General features: G+C 40.1%; 1 protein-coding gene across 1 annotated transcript in view; it reads right to left on the bottom strand.

The window, feature by feature from the left end:
* Positions 1 to 14,981, bottom strand: part of LOC143928309 (uncharacterized) — a 62,337-nt gene extending 47,356 nt beyond the window's left edge. The window contains exon 1 of the mRNA XM_077453121.1: positions 14,918 to 14,981. The gene's annotated coding sequence lies outside the window, so the exon portion shown is untranslated. The remainder of the gene's footprint in view (positions 1 to 14,917) is intronic.
* Between the last annotated feature and the right edge of the window lie 500 nt (positions 14,982 to 15,481).

Below are 15,481 nucleotides of genomic sequence, written 5' to 3'. Positions count from 1 at the left end.
GCTGAAAAAAAAAATTCCCTACAAGGCAATATCATAATGAGAAACGTACCTTAGAACAAAGCCCTCCAGCACCGTACTTTCACCCGCTGAGAGGGCTGACATCTTCCCCCCCCCCATCTTTCTTCTGAGTTTGTGGCCTCCGGCTTCATGAGTGGCCAGGGGCACAGTGACATTAGTCCTGCATATGCACACAGGAACTACCATTTACAGCACGGGCTCTGAAGATCTGGAACTGTATGCCAGACCTTTAGAGCGCATGCGCTGGTCAGGTAACTGGCTGCATGCACTCTGAATATCTCCTAAATTGTGCAAGTTTAGGAGATATTCACAGTACCTACAGGTAAGCCGTATTATAAGTTTTCAAGTTTACCACCACTTTAATTGGCTTCCAACTAAAATGGTCCTAATATGTGTATTGGGGGGTATATGAGATGAGGGCACTAGATTGTAAGCTCTTTGAGGGCAGTGACTGGTGTAAATGAATAGTATGAATTAATGAGAGTACCCGTAATAAAGTAATAAAAACAGACAAAAAAAAGGCTAACCAGTTTTTTTGTCAATACCTTCTATTCTGAAATATGTACAATATGCAGAGAAAGCAGTTTTACAAAGGTGTTTCTTAAAGAGTTAGTAGAATTTCATGTAAAATAACCTCAGGCTTGAAAATGAAACTGCTAGAGGTGCAGCTGAAGTCAGCATAACTGAACAACAAAACCTTGGCAAGGACACATTCATGTCTCATGTAAGAATGTTTGAACATCCCAAATTGATTCCATCAATCATTTTATAAAAAGGGTGCAGTGTTCCTTCTAACAAACAAAAATAAATACAATAAAATAATTCTAAAACTGATTTCTTTTTTTTAAGGACACGACCTATGGCATTGTTTTCTTCACTTGAAGGGAGGGAAGAGGGGGGAAGGGGAAAAATATGCATAGATGTACCCGCCGGTTGTTCTTTTTTTCGCTTGCCCATGGTCTCTGCGGTGGGGTACCCTCACTGCTTACCAACGTTCCCCCCTTGTAGGAACACCAGCCCTCTGGTAGGGATTTGTGTGCTTTTTTTTTGGGATATATTCCATAGCTTGTTTTTATTTTTCCCCTTCCCCTCTTTTTTTTTTTTTCTTTGTAGGGTTATTAGTCTACGTTTCTCTGGGTAGCCCGGAGATCTGGGAGAGGGAACCTCTCTAATTTTATTACCTTTTCCCTTTTTTTTTTTTTTTTTATGGCAACCAATTTTTTTTCTCCTGCGTCACTGAAACTTTGCACCTACAATGCCAAAGGCCTTAATAATGAATCAAAAAGAGGACAGATTCTATATAATTTACATAAAGCTAAGGTGGATATTATACTCCTCCAGGAGACTCATTTTCATAGTGGTAATATTCCAGTGTGTTCGCGTAAACATTACTCACAATGGTTTCATAGCACTATGTCTAGTTCCAAAGCAAGAGGGGTATCCATTGCTTTCCATAAACACTTACCAATACAGAACTTGAAGCATAAAGCTGACCCAAATGGTAGATATTTTTTTCGTAGCCTCCCTGGCGGTATGATTCAGTCCGGTTTTAGGTGCTGAAAGCGGTACAGTTATTTTGCATGGGAATTTGGCGTTTTATTTTGTAGTCCCGTAATTCTTAGGAATAACTCTCTTAAATCTGTTCAAACCAGAGTCTAGCAGACATCCCGGGTATGATAACGTTTATAATATAATAAAGAATACTAAAAATTATTCAATAATGTAATCAAATCCAAAAACACTGAAAAAGGGACACTTTTTGGTTGCTATGGGCAATCTCCAAATTCCAGGCAGAAAAAACAGTATTTATAATATAAAAGTGCATGCAGGGCATTGCACAGACCACTAGGGACAAAGGGGGTGTGTATTTTTTAATACAGCACTGTAATGTGTAAGATTACAGTGCTGTGTGTGTTTTGTGTATTTTTACTTTTTTGAATTTGCCGCCGTTCTCCGCTCCCGTGCGCCGTAACGTCGCAGGGAACGGAGCTCGGTGGCATTCGGCACTGTGAATCGAGCGGAGGACAACTCGATCACACAGCGTGGGGGACATCGCTGGATCCAGGGGACAAGGTGAGTAACTCTCCCTGTGTCCTCCCCTGCATCCAGCGAAGCGATCCCGAGTGTGGCTCGGGGTTACCGCTTCTATCAGTAAATTCCTAACCCGAGCCAGACTCGGGATTACTGCTAGGGGGGTTAAAATCAGATTATGGAATAAAATTTTTACAATCGCAAATTTCTATATTCCGAACAATGATCAAACTACGACAATTGCACGTTATCTTGATCTTTTAGCAGATTTTATAAATTCTATAAAACCTATAAAGAACATCTCTCCCCATTTATGCTTCACGTGTTTTACCTATAACAACCAATTTCCAACACAGACCTTAGAATCTCACATCACTTTGATTCCGAAACCAGATAAGGATTTAACACTTTGTTCTAGTTATCGTCCTATATCCCTGATTGGGATAGATATAAAGATATATGCTAAATTGATTGCGCTCTGTCTTTAACCACTTCTCCCAAGCTTAATACATATGGATCAGGTAGGATTTTTTTCAAAGTAGAGAAGCAACGCGACAATAGGATTAAAACTTTTCTATTAATGAATCATGCTCAAAGGGTCAAAATACTGGTATGCCGTCTCTCAATTGATGCAGAAAAGGCATTTGACCGGGTTGGATGGCCTTTTCTCAAACATTCTTTGATGCAAATAGGTCTAGGGTCAAATGTACTTCACAAGGCACTTCATGGCGCTTTATACTAAATCGGTGGCTAGAATAAAGATTAATGGATCATTAACAACAAGCTTCAGTATACAAAATGGTACCCGTCAGGAATGTCCATTATCCCCTTTACTATATGTCATAGTAATGGAGTATTTAGCAACAGCAATTAGACAGAATTCTTCCATTACTGGCATACAGATAAAACAAAAAGAAATACAATTAGCCTTGTTTGCTGATGATCTATTACTTTATGTTACTAACCCACATATTGCACTACCTTCTATACTATATGAATTTCAGTGTTTTGGGACTCTGAGTAACTTTAAAGTAAATGTACTAAAATCAGAAATTCTTAACGTGTCACTCACACCTCAACAATTTATGGCACTGAGAAACAATTTTTCGTTTAGGATTTGTTCTTCAGCGCTAAAATACCTAGGTGTTAGAATCCCCCCCGATCTGAACCACCTATATTCAATGAACTATATTCTTCTTTTGCAACATACTTTACAGGATCTTAAAAAATATGATGCTAAGCAATACTCGTGGTTTGGGAGGATTAACATACTGAAAATGGATATAATACCGCGGTTCTTGTACATTTTTCAAACTATCCCGGTTTGTGTCCCTTGATCGTTTTTTTCCACTCTACAGTTGGCTTTTATAAAATTCATCTGGGGTCACAAGAAACCCAGATTACATAAGAAATTATTATCACTGCCAAAAATGAAAGGAGGGGCAGGTGCAAACGACCTATACTATTATTATGTTTCAGCAGATTTGACTAGACTGGTGGACTGGTTTCACTGTACTGACACTAAACAATGGGTATTAATAGAGCAAGGGTTGAACCGACTTCATCTTAAGGTGTTGCTCTGGCTAGACTTACTTAATAGCAATACTCATCGAGAGTTACTAGATACCATGCCCCCTCTTACATCTCATTTATTGAATATATGGGCTAAAACAGCTATACAGTTAGAACTGTCCTCTTATGAAGGACCTATGACACCTTTATTTGGTAACCCCCTTTTCCCGCCAGCATTAAACCGGACAAGTTTCCTTGTATGGAATAAAGAATCTCACTATAGATTGAGCCAGATTATACACCAGGGAACAGTTCCGTCTTTATTAAATCTATTCCCTACACAGCAACCCTCATTTACGCAAATGTTGGAATATTGGCAATTATTGTCATTCTGGTCTTCTATCATCTCAAGTAAATCTCTGGGTAGAGACTTAACACAACTTGAAACTCTCTTAACACAAGACCCTAAACCAAAACATGTCCTATCAACACTATATAAGATGTTTATCACTAAAAACCACTGCGAGCCCCCGGAAAATATATAAACAAATGGGCGAATGAGATCAATGTTCAAATTGAGGCTAGGGAATGGGAGAAGGCATTCAATCTAACACACTGTTTGTCACCAACAATTAAAGCACAAGAAACGAATTATAAGCTCCTCTCAAGATGGTACTGGAGCCCAGTGTCTCTCCAGCGTATATATCCTGATAAATCAGATACATGTTGGCGGTGCCACATGGATAAGGGCTCATTGCTCCATATCTGGTGGGAATGCCCCCAAATCTTCAGCTTCTGGCAAAAGATTATGCAATTGTACACCTTAGTTACTGGGGAGTTAATTCCTAATACACCCTTCTCTCTATACTACCAGGACCATATAAAAATATCAAAAGGAGTCTGCTTGGACACTGGTTGACGGCAGCGAGACTGGTGATACCATGGCACTGGCGGTCAACACAATCCCCATCGGTCAACAAATGGGCTCTAGAAATGGATAGTATAAAAAGAATGGAGACACTTTTAGCACAGGAATTAGATACACACGAGAGATGCCTCCTGACGTGGGCCCCCTGGAGGCAGTATAGGAAACTGGCAAGAAGTTGTAGGAAGAAAAGGGAGAAAATAAAAGGAAAGTAAATTCCCGAGGGGAAGAAGGGGAACAAGTGAAAGAAAAGAAAAAAAAATGTAAGGTCTTCGGAGGTGCTAGATAAAATTTCAGTACAAGATATACTCCCCCCCCCCCTCTTTTATATATATATTTTTTTCCCCTCTTGATGTGCAGTTGAAAAGGTAGTTATGCCTTGTGCGATAAAACTAATATGCCTTCTATGTATGTATATATCTATATATGTTTGAACTTGTTTAAGTATGTGTAATATTTTATAATAATTTACAATAAAATTAGAATGAAATAAAACTGATTTCTTGTGTACTCTAAAAAATAAATGTTTACATGATAAGCCTATCCAAGGTATGGATGCATTTTGCCTGCAGTTTCAACCGACCCGAAATGTAAAAATGGGAATTCAAATATATATATGATGAATGACATTTTTTTTTTTTAATATGTGGCTTTTAGGAAAATAAAAGCATAGGCTGCAAGTAACAGCAATTTTTTGCAGTTTGATCTAATTTTTAATTGTCTTGTACTGTTCAAAGGGTTTTAAATATTGAGAATTCACTCCATTGCTAAATGGGTTTACATGACAACCCCCCCCCCCCCCCCCCACTGCTTTCAGTGTTATCAAAGCTTCTAGTGCCACAGGTTGTGTTATTTGAACCTCGTGGATTCTGCAGTCTGCATTCATGCTCCACCACTTTCCATAGACAAATAAAACCTACAGATGCTAGGAAAATTGTGTTTGATTTTGTTTTTCCTGAATTTTGTTTACTGGTCTAAAGACATTTTCACTGTATTTTTTCAGCAATCAATATGTCTTCGCACTACACAGAAACAAGGAGCATTGGGAGACCCTATTACCCAGAGCCTGGTTGTCTATAAAGTGCTTCAGGTCTCCAGATGCTGTAATTGTTGTCTTCACCCCAGGGATTGTATTATTGAAACAGACACCCTTCCTGAACTTTGTTCTATACATTTTTGTAAAATACTGTAGTTTTTATTAGACCCAGATCTCATTCAAGGGACATTTTTATTAACAATAAAAGACAATCACAGGTAACAGCTTACTTCAAAGCTGCTTAACGTGGTTCTAAAGGCAGTTATTATTATTTTTTTACCTTAAGGCATACTATGCCTTAAGGTAAAAAAACCTTCTGGGTGCAGTGTCCCCCCAGCCCCTCCTTATACTTACATGAGACCCATCTCAATCCAGTGATTTGCATGAGATCAGTGGCTCTCCTGTACCTGTCTCTCCTCATTGGCACACACAGCAGCAGGGGCAGCGCCGAGCTATGCTCTGTATGTCAATGGACAATGTCCATTCACAGGTCTGAAGCTCGGGAGCTTGTCTGCTCAAGTGTCCCCATGGCAAGAGGCTTGATATTGGGGGCTCTCAGCAGGGGGGAGGAGCCAGAACCGCCAGTGGGGGACCCAAAAAAAGAGGATGGGGGCTGCTTTCTGAAAAATCTTACACAGAGCAGGTATCAGAGGTTTATTTATTTATTTTTAAATTCCAGCCTTTAGAATCACTTTAATTAGGGTGGACAGTACAGAATGGAATGGAAACAGTGGATTTGCACAATGAACCTTTTGTGAATCTGGGTTCTTTGGTTTATGATGTGTGTCAGCACAGATAAAGAAAACAAGAAAACCAATGGCAGGACAGTGCAATATCAAAAGGAAAATAGAGCAACAGAAGGTGAGCCATAAAGGAGAAAGGAGTGGAAAACTGATGATAAGGATTGCAAGAAAAAGACGCACCCACTTGGATTGAAATGGAAACATTACTGGACATTTAGAGTACCATGCCAAGTACATACAGTGGTGTGAAAAAGTGTTTGCCCCCTTCCTCATTTCCTGTTCCTTTGCATGTTTGTCACACTTACGTGTTTCGGAACATCAAACCAATTTAAACAATAGTCAAGGACAACACAAGTAAACACAAAATGCAATTTGTAAATGAAGGTGTTTATTATTAACCACTTGACCACTGGGCACTTAAACACCCTTAATAACCAGACCAATTTTCAGCTTTCGGTGCTCTCGCATTTTGAATGACAATTACTCAGTCATGCAACACTGGACCTATATGAAATTTTTGTCCTTTTTTTCACACAAATAGAGCTTTCTTTTGGTGGTATTTAATCACCGCTGGGTTTTTTATTTTTTGTGCTATAAAAGAAAAAATACCGAAAATTCTGTAAAAAAATGAATTTCTTTGTTTCTGTTAGAAAATTTAGCAGATTAGTAATTTTTTCTTCATAAATTTTGGCCAAAATTTATACTACTACATATCTTTGGTAAAAATAAGTACAAATTGGTGGATATTATTTGGTCTTTGTGAAAGTTATAGAGTCCACAAGCTATGGTGCCAATATCTGAAAATTGATCACACCTGAAGTACTGACGGCCTATTTCAATTCTTGAGACCCTAACATGCCAGAAAAGTACAAATACCCCCCAAATGACCCCTTTTTGGAAAGAAGACATTCCAAGGTATTTAGTAAGAGGCATGATGAGTTTTTTGAAGTTGTCATTTTTTCCCACAATTCTTTGCAAAATCAAGATTCTTTTTACTTTTTATTTTTTTTTCACAAAATTGTCATATTATCAGGTTATTTCTCACACACAGCATATTCATACCACAAATTACACCCCAAAACACATTCTGCTATTACTCCCGAGTATGGCGATACCACATGTGTGAGACTTTTACACAGTGTGGCCACATACAGAGGCCCAACATGCATGGAGCGCCATCAGGTGTTCTGGAGCACCCAGGACAATTCTGACATTTCTCTCCTACATGTAAAAATCATCATTTATTTGCTAGAAAATTACATAGAACTCCAAAACATTATATATGTTTTTTTAGCAAACACCCTGGAGAATACAATGGTGGTCTTTGCAACTTTTTATCTCGCACGGTATTTGCGCAGTAATTTTTCGAATGCTTTTTTTTGTAAAAAAAAACAGTTTTGTGCTTAAAAAAAAAAAAAAACACAGTAAAGTTAGCCCAATTTTTGCATAATGTGAAAGATGAAGTTACGCTGAGTAAATAGATACCTAATATGTCACTCTTCAAAATTGCACACGCTCGTGGAATGGCGCCAAACGTCGCTACTTAAAAATCCCCATAGGCGACGATTTAAATTTTTTTTACTGGTTATATGTTTTGAGTTACAGAGGAGGTCTAGGGCTAGAATTATTGCTCTCGCTCTAACATTCGCAGCGATACCTCACATGTGTGGTTTGAACACCGTTTTCATATGTGGGCGGGACTTACGTATGCGTACGCTTCTGCATGCGAGCACATGGGGACAGGGGCGCTTTAAAAAAAAACATTTTTTTTTATTGTTCATTTTACTTTATTTATTTTAGTTTGACATTTTTTTCCCCAAAAATAATTTTTTTGATCACTTTTATTCCTATTACAAGGAATGTAAACATCCCTTGTAATAGGAATATGACATGACAGGTCCTCTTTACAGTGAGATGTGGGGTCAATAAGACCCCACATCTCACCTCTAAGCTGGGAAGCCTGAAAAAAAAAAAGATTCTGGCTTTGATCGTATTAGCGATTCGGTAGAAGCACCGGAGGGCGGCGGGAGGGGGGGGGGGTGTCTATGGCTGGGTATTGCAGGGTATCACCGACTATGGCTGGGTATCTCAGAGTATGGCGTTGCAGAGCATTGCAGGGTATTGGCGGGTGTTGCAGAGCATTGCAGAGTGTTGCAGGGTATTGGCGGGTGTTGCAGAGCATTGCAGAGTGTTGCAGGGTATTGGCGGGTGTTGCGGAGTGTTGCAGGGTATTGCAGGGTATTGTGGAGTGTTGCAGAGTGTTGCAAGGTGTTGCAGAGTGTTGCAGAGTGTTGCAGAGTGTTGCAAGGTGTTGCAGAGTGTTGCAGAGTGTTGCAGATTGTTGCAAGGTGTTGCAGAGTGTTGCAGGGTGTTGCAGAGTGTTGCAGAGCATTGCAGAGTGTTGCGGAGTGTTGCAGAGTGTTGCAGAGTGTTGCAGAGTGTTGCAAGGTGTTGCAAGGTGTTGCAGAGTGTTGCAGAGTGTTGCAAGGTGTTGCAGAGTGTTGCAGAGTGTTGCAAGGTGTTGCAGAGTGTTGCAGGGTGTTGCAGAGTGTTGCAGAGCATTGCAGAGAGTTGCGGAGCATTGCAGAGTGTTGCGGAGTGTTGCAGGGCGTTGCGGAGTGTTGCAGGGCGTTGCGGAGTGTTGCAGGGCGTTGCGGAGTGTTGCAGGGCGTTGCGGAGTGTTGCAGGGCATTGCAGAGTGTTGCAGGGCATTGCAGAGTAATGGCAGGGCATTGCAGAGTAATGGCAGGGTATTGCAGAGTAATGGCAGGGTATTGCAGAGTAATGCAGGGAATCGAGGGGTTAATTTTCGGTGAGCAGCGATGTGGGCACTGCAGATGCAGCCCACATCGCTGCTGACACCGATCTCTTCCCCCTCCGCTGTACCGATCGGTACAGAGAGGGGGAGGGAGGAACCGGCGTCATAACATGACGCCGGCTTGTTTACAAGTGATCACTCCGTCATTTGACGGAGCGATCACGTGGTAAACGGCCGCGATGAGCGGCCGTTTACCGTGATTCGTGATGCGCCGGGTCCACTGGACCCAGCGGTCACGGATGCTCTCGTGTGCGCGCCCCAGGGGGCGCGCGAGAGCAGAATTCTGGGAGACCGTTAATTAACGGCCTCTCAGAGTTAAACAACCGCCCTGAAGCCGTTAATCGGCAATGGGCGGTTGTTAAGTGGTTAAAGGTGAAAAAAAATCCAAACCATCATGGCCCTGTGTGAAAAAGTGATTGCCCCCTAAACCTAATAACTGGTTGGGCCACCCTTAGCAGCAACAACTGCAACCAAGCGTTTGCGATAACGTGCAATGAGGCTTTTACAGCGTCCTGGAGGAATTTTGGCCCACTCATCTTTGCAGAATTGTCCTAATTCAGTTACATTAGAGGGTTTTCGAGCATGAACGGCCTTTTTAAGGTCATACCACAACATCTCAATAGGATTCAGGTCAGGACTTTGGCTAGGCCACTCCAAAGTCTTCATTTTGTTTTTCTTCAGCCATTCGGTGGTGGACTTGCTGGTGTGTTTAGGATCATTGTCCTGCTGCAGAACCCAAGTTCGTTTCAGCTTGAGTACACAAACAGATGGTCAGACATTCTCCTTCAGGATCTCTTGGTAGACAGCAGAATTCATAGTTCCTTTTATCATGGCAAGTCTTCCAGGTCCTGAAGCAGCAAAACAGCCCCAGACCATCACACTACTACCACCATATTTTACTGTTGGTATAATGTTCTTTTTCTGAAATGCAGTGTTCCTTCTACGCCAGATATATTTGGACACGCACCTTTCAAAGAGTTCCACTTTTGTCTCATCGGTCCACAGAATGTTGTCCCAAAAGTCTTGGGGATCATCAAGATGTGTTGTGGAGAAATTGAGACGAGCTTTGATGTTCTTTTTGCTCAGCAGTGGTTTTCTCCTTGGAACTCTGCCATGCAGGCCATTTTTGCCCAGTCTTTTCCTGATGGTGGAGGCATGAACGCTGACCTTAACTGAGGCAAGTGAGGCCTGCAGTTCCTTGGACGTTGTTGTGGGGTCTTTTGTGACCTCTTGGATGAGTCGTCGCTGCGCTCTTGGGGTAATTTTGGGCGGCCGGCCACTCCTGGGAAGGTTCACCACTGTTCCATGTCTTCACCATTTGTGGATAATGGCTCTCACTGTGGTTCGCTGGATTCCCAAAGCTTTGGAAATGGCTTTATAACCCTTTCCAGACTGATAGATCTCAATTACTTTCTTTCTCAATTGTTCCTGAATTTCTTTGGGTCTCGGCATGATGTGTAGCTTTTAAGGATCTTCTGGTGGACCTTACTGTGTCAAGCAGCTCCTATTTAAGTGATGCCTTGATTGTGAACAGGTGTGGCAATAATCAGGCCTGGGTGTGGCTAGAGAAATTGAACTCAGGTGTGGACAACCACAGTTATAGTATGTTTTAACAAGGGGGGCAATCACTTTTTCACACAGGGCCATGATGGTTTGGATTTTTTTTCACCTTTAATAATAAACACCTTCATTTACAAATTGCATTTTGTGTTTACTTGTGTTGTCCTTGACTATTGTTTAAATTGGTTTGATGTTCCGAAACACTTAAGTGTGACAAACATGCAAAGGAACAGGAAATGAGGAAGGGGGCAAACACTTTTTCACACCACTGTAGAGGTGTCCTGGGTCTTGAAACTCTTCCTATGTCACAGAGCAAGTTTTTTACATTTCCGCTGTGGACCTCTTTATTACAAGAACATTAATTAAGATAACAAAGTAATACATACTGTAAAAATTATATATATATATATATATATATATATATATATATATATATATATATATATATATATATATTTTTTTTTTTATTATTATTATTTATTTATTTATTTTAAGGAGAAACAAGTTTTTTTACGTGATATTGTTTTGCTAAAATAATTTTCTATAATTTTCGGATTCTTCTATGATTTTCTATACAAGCCATAGACATAAAAGTCACAAAGCCAAAAAAAGTACATTTTTTTCCCTTTTTTGACCATTTTTCATTTAAAAAAAAAAAAGGTGTTACTGTACAATTAAAGTATAATTTATATTCTGTAATTTTTCCTGTTTGAAAAGTACACTAAAATTATGACTCTGGTATAAAGCATTGCAAAGTTATTTACAACAAAAATAACTGGTTGTTTTTTACTTTCAATTTAGCTGTTTTAAAACATGACACTAAAAAAAATGAAGAATAAAAAAAAAAAAAGTTTACAAAATAATGGTTAATAAAATAGAAGAAAAAACATGGCAAACAGTAGTTAAAGTGAGAAGGGAAAGAAGGAGTTAATTAGGGCTGAACAGAGTAGACTCAGTCCTGGTTCACACCAGTGCGACTTATGTGACTTGACAGTTCAAAGTCGCATGACAATTCGCACCCCATTTGAGGCAACTGAATTGTTCAAATTGCTGTGACTCAAGTCATAGCGACTTTGAAAAGGTTAATGCATTATTTCAGTGCGCCATGCATTGACATCTGTTAAATGAAGTAAGACAGATATCAGCAATATGAAATCACACTGCTTTGAAGTCGCGCTGAAGCAGCACAACTTAAAAACCACACTGGTGTGAGCCAGGGCTAAGACTTGTGTTTTTTGGTGCTATGTGTTTTTTTGGTGCTTTTTGCAGAAGAAAAGCTCTACAGTTCATTTAACATGGTTTCCTATGGGACACATTTACATCTATGTTTTTTTTCAGCTGCTGCATTTTTGGAAAGGGGCAGAGACTTTTTTTAAATGCAAAACAGTGGTCTTTTAGCTTTTTTTTTGGTTCAATAGACTTCAATGGAGGAGCGGCAGAAAAGCATGTAGTGCGTTTCTTTTGTGATTTTACTGAACTTTTGCTGCGATTTGCATTTTTTATTTTTTTAATCTGCCCAACAATAAATTGGCAAAAAAAAAGCATAAAAATGCAAAATGCTAACTACAGCAAAATTGCAGTAAAATCGCGGCAAAAACGCACAACAGAAACAGATCAAAGACAAACTGCATAGGTGTGAACCTAGCCTAAAGCTGGATGCACGCTATACAACTTTTTGTTGTTTGATTTCCCTTAGCCCTTGTACAGACGGTCGGAGATTCCGACAACCAAATCCGTCAGATTTTGTCCGACGGATTTTGTCCGAAACTGTTGTTTACACACAAAGTTGTCGGAAAATCCGACGTGATGACGTTATTTCGTTACGACGGGACTACGTTCACGCTAGTAGCCAATAGCTTTGGTGTAGGAATTTGATCTGAGCATGCGTGGCACTTTGTCCGATCGGAATTCTCTACACATGATCGGAGTATGTCCAATCGGAGCATTTTGTCGGAAAATATTTCCGGCAAGTTGGAAAAGTTGGTCTGACGGATATTCCGACGGAAACAGTCCAATGCAGACCACACACAGTCGGAATATCAGACAAAACGCTCTGAGCGGACACATTCCGACGGAATCTCCGACCGTGTGTACAAGGCCTTAGATTTACCAAAACCATATAGTGCAAGGGCCTGCCTGATTGCATACACATTGAAATTGTTAAGGTTTGACCTCATATTATATCATTTTAGTAAATCTAAAGGAAAAAAATCAAAAGAAAATTGTATAGTGTGTATCCAGCTTAAGTGTTGGGTTAAATAGACACATTTTATGAAAAACTACTTACTTGGGTTACTTTAATGCCACATACACACGATCAGATTGTCCGGCGTACTTAGTCCGCCAAAATGCATTTCAGCGGACAATTCGATCGTGTGTGGGCTTCAGCGGACTTTTTCAGTGTGAAGTCCGGCGGACTGAGAAATTATTTTTGCACTCCAATCTTCCCGTCGGACTTTGGTTTCAGCGGACAATACGTTCATCAGTATGCTAGTATGGCTGACTAAGAATGACGCATGCTCAGAAGCAAGTACGAAAAAGGATGCTATTGGCTACTGGCTATTGAACTTCCTTTTTCTAGTCCCGTTGTACAGCACTGTATGTGCTGTACGTCATCGCGCTAGCAAACGCCGGACTTTCTGTGTGTCCGTGTGTGGCCAAGTCCGTTCGGTAGAAAGTTGGCCGGACTATCCGCCGGATTGTTTGCCGGACTAAGTACGCCGGACAATTTGCTCGAGTGTACGCGGCATAACTGACACTATCTGCAGATAGAAGCTTATCCCTTATTATCTTCTGCAGATAATTAAAACAAAGTTACCCCCCAGGTGACGTCTGTGTAGACGAAATCCGCCAGGCCGAGTCCTGCCTACACCATTGTGCTTATTCGTGTCTTCCTTGCAAGCGTACTTATCTCCATGTGAAATGTGAGTTTTTTGCTTTTATTCTTTATTAATAAACCCTTTTATCTATGATATCACACTATGGGGAACCTTTTTTTTTTTTTGGTCACATCGTGTGAACACAGAGATTCATTGTGGTCCTCCTTCCATCCATGACAAACCCATTTGTTCTACATACTGGATACCTGCTCGTCCAGGCCAGAGATTGTAAACATCACATCTCTACATATATGGTGTTCATCACCACAAGCCTATATGACTTAAGAGGTGTATACCCCGTTAAGTCCATACATTCCGGTATGCCTCTGCACAATTGGTGGTGGTCGTTTTCTGTAAACACCCTTTCTTCATCGTGATGTTAGTGTGGTTCCAGCGATGCGAATCAGCTGATTTTTCTACATACATCAAGATTTATAAGGATTTTGTGTTATACAGAGTTTTTCCTTCAGGTTTACCAAAACCATGTAGTTAAGGGCCTGCCTGATTGCATACAAACTGAAACTCCTAAGGTTTGACCTCATATTATATGGTTTTGGTAAATCTAATGGAAAAACTCAGCAGAAAAACTGATATAGGGCTTAAAACCTTTGGTGGACATTTGTTTTTCATTATTTTTACAGGGATAACAGTCCTTTTCACTTAAATCTAATCGTTACACATTTCTGTATTAATTGATTGTACATTTGAGTGCTGCATATGCTCCATATTCTTTTATTATTAAATAAAACAAAGTATATTCGAGAGTAACAATATTACTTTGTATCTTCCTATTTTATGCCTAGAGCAGTGATGATAAACACTGAAGGTCACTTTACACTACTTGCGTAGATTGTTGAGTGCGTATCTACAGGATATTATATATAATGTAATGTGGGGGTTGGCAACCTGTCGATTGCGATCTACCGGTCGACCACGGCCAGGTGACTGGCTCTGATGTAAGACCTCATTCACACCATGTGTAAAGACGTAAATTATTCTGCACGCGTTCTGCACAGGCACAAAACAATTGTTCTCTATGTGCCCTGTTCACACCACAAATGATATCATGTGCAGATTTTTTCTGCGCAGGAATCTGCAATGTCAGTGCAGTTTTCTGCAGAGAAAAAAAACCTGACATGATATCAACACTGTGTTATGAACAGGTCAAAATTATGTCAGCTCATGTACGTACAAGTGAAATCTGCGCAGTTCTCCCATCAGTTTTCACCTATGTGAAATGACCCCTAATGTGTGTCATCAGTTGCAGATTATTTTCTGTAGGGATCATCTCTACCAGTCTGGATGAATGGTTACCATATGAGTGATACAACACATAACATAAATCTAGTCTATCCTATTATCAATAGTAATAGATATATAGAATACAAAATGTACCTGTCTAAGGTTGCAGTGCCTTCTTTGAATGAAATCTGGAGTTTCTCTCGTACATTTGTCCTTTGTTTTCCTAAGAGCCATCGTCATTCCATTTTGCATGATTTTACTATGTAATCAATGATATAGAACTGACAACAGACACATGGAAATAAAGGTCCCTGTCTTCAGCCTGTTTCTGAATATCAGTAAAGCATTCAGTGGGGAACAAATAGAAACATTTGTAAATAGTTGCTGATCTAAAGTTGTTGTGACTTGATGTGACTTGAGTCGCACAGAGTCGCTTGACAAGCAAAATCACATTGTTTTCAATGGTGCCAGACCTAATTAATGCCACTCAGCATTCAGTGATTTTTTAAAAAGGTTCCTGCACTACTTTGGTGCGACTCCTGTGTGATTTCAGCCTCATTGACTTTAATGTTAAATCACTGAAGTCGCATCAGCATGGATAAGAAACAATTCCTATGAGACTAATTAAATCAGTGTTTTTTTTTTAACCCTCACCTCTCCCTCAGCTCACCCTTGCTGCCTAAAGAGTCTCCTCCCAAGCACATTCCATTCACACCT

Source organism: Lithobates pipiens, unplaced genomic scaffold (assembly GCF_037356315.1).
Source record: "Lithobates pipiens isolate NorthernLeopardFrog02 unplaced genomic scaffold, aLitPip1_a1.2 Scaffold_23, whole genome shotgun sequence".
Lineage (NCBI taxonomy): Eukaryota > Metazoa > Chordata > Amphibia > Anura > Ranidae > Lithobates > Lithobates pipiens.
The sequence above is the reverse complement of the archived record's forward strand: the minus strand, read 5'-3'. Positions and strand labels throughout refer to the sequence as shown.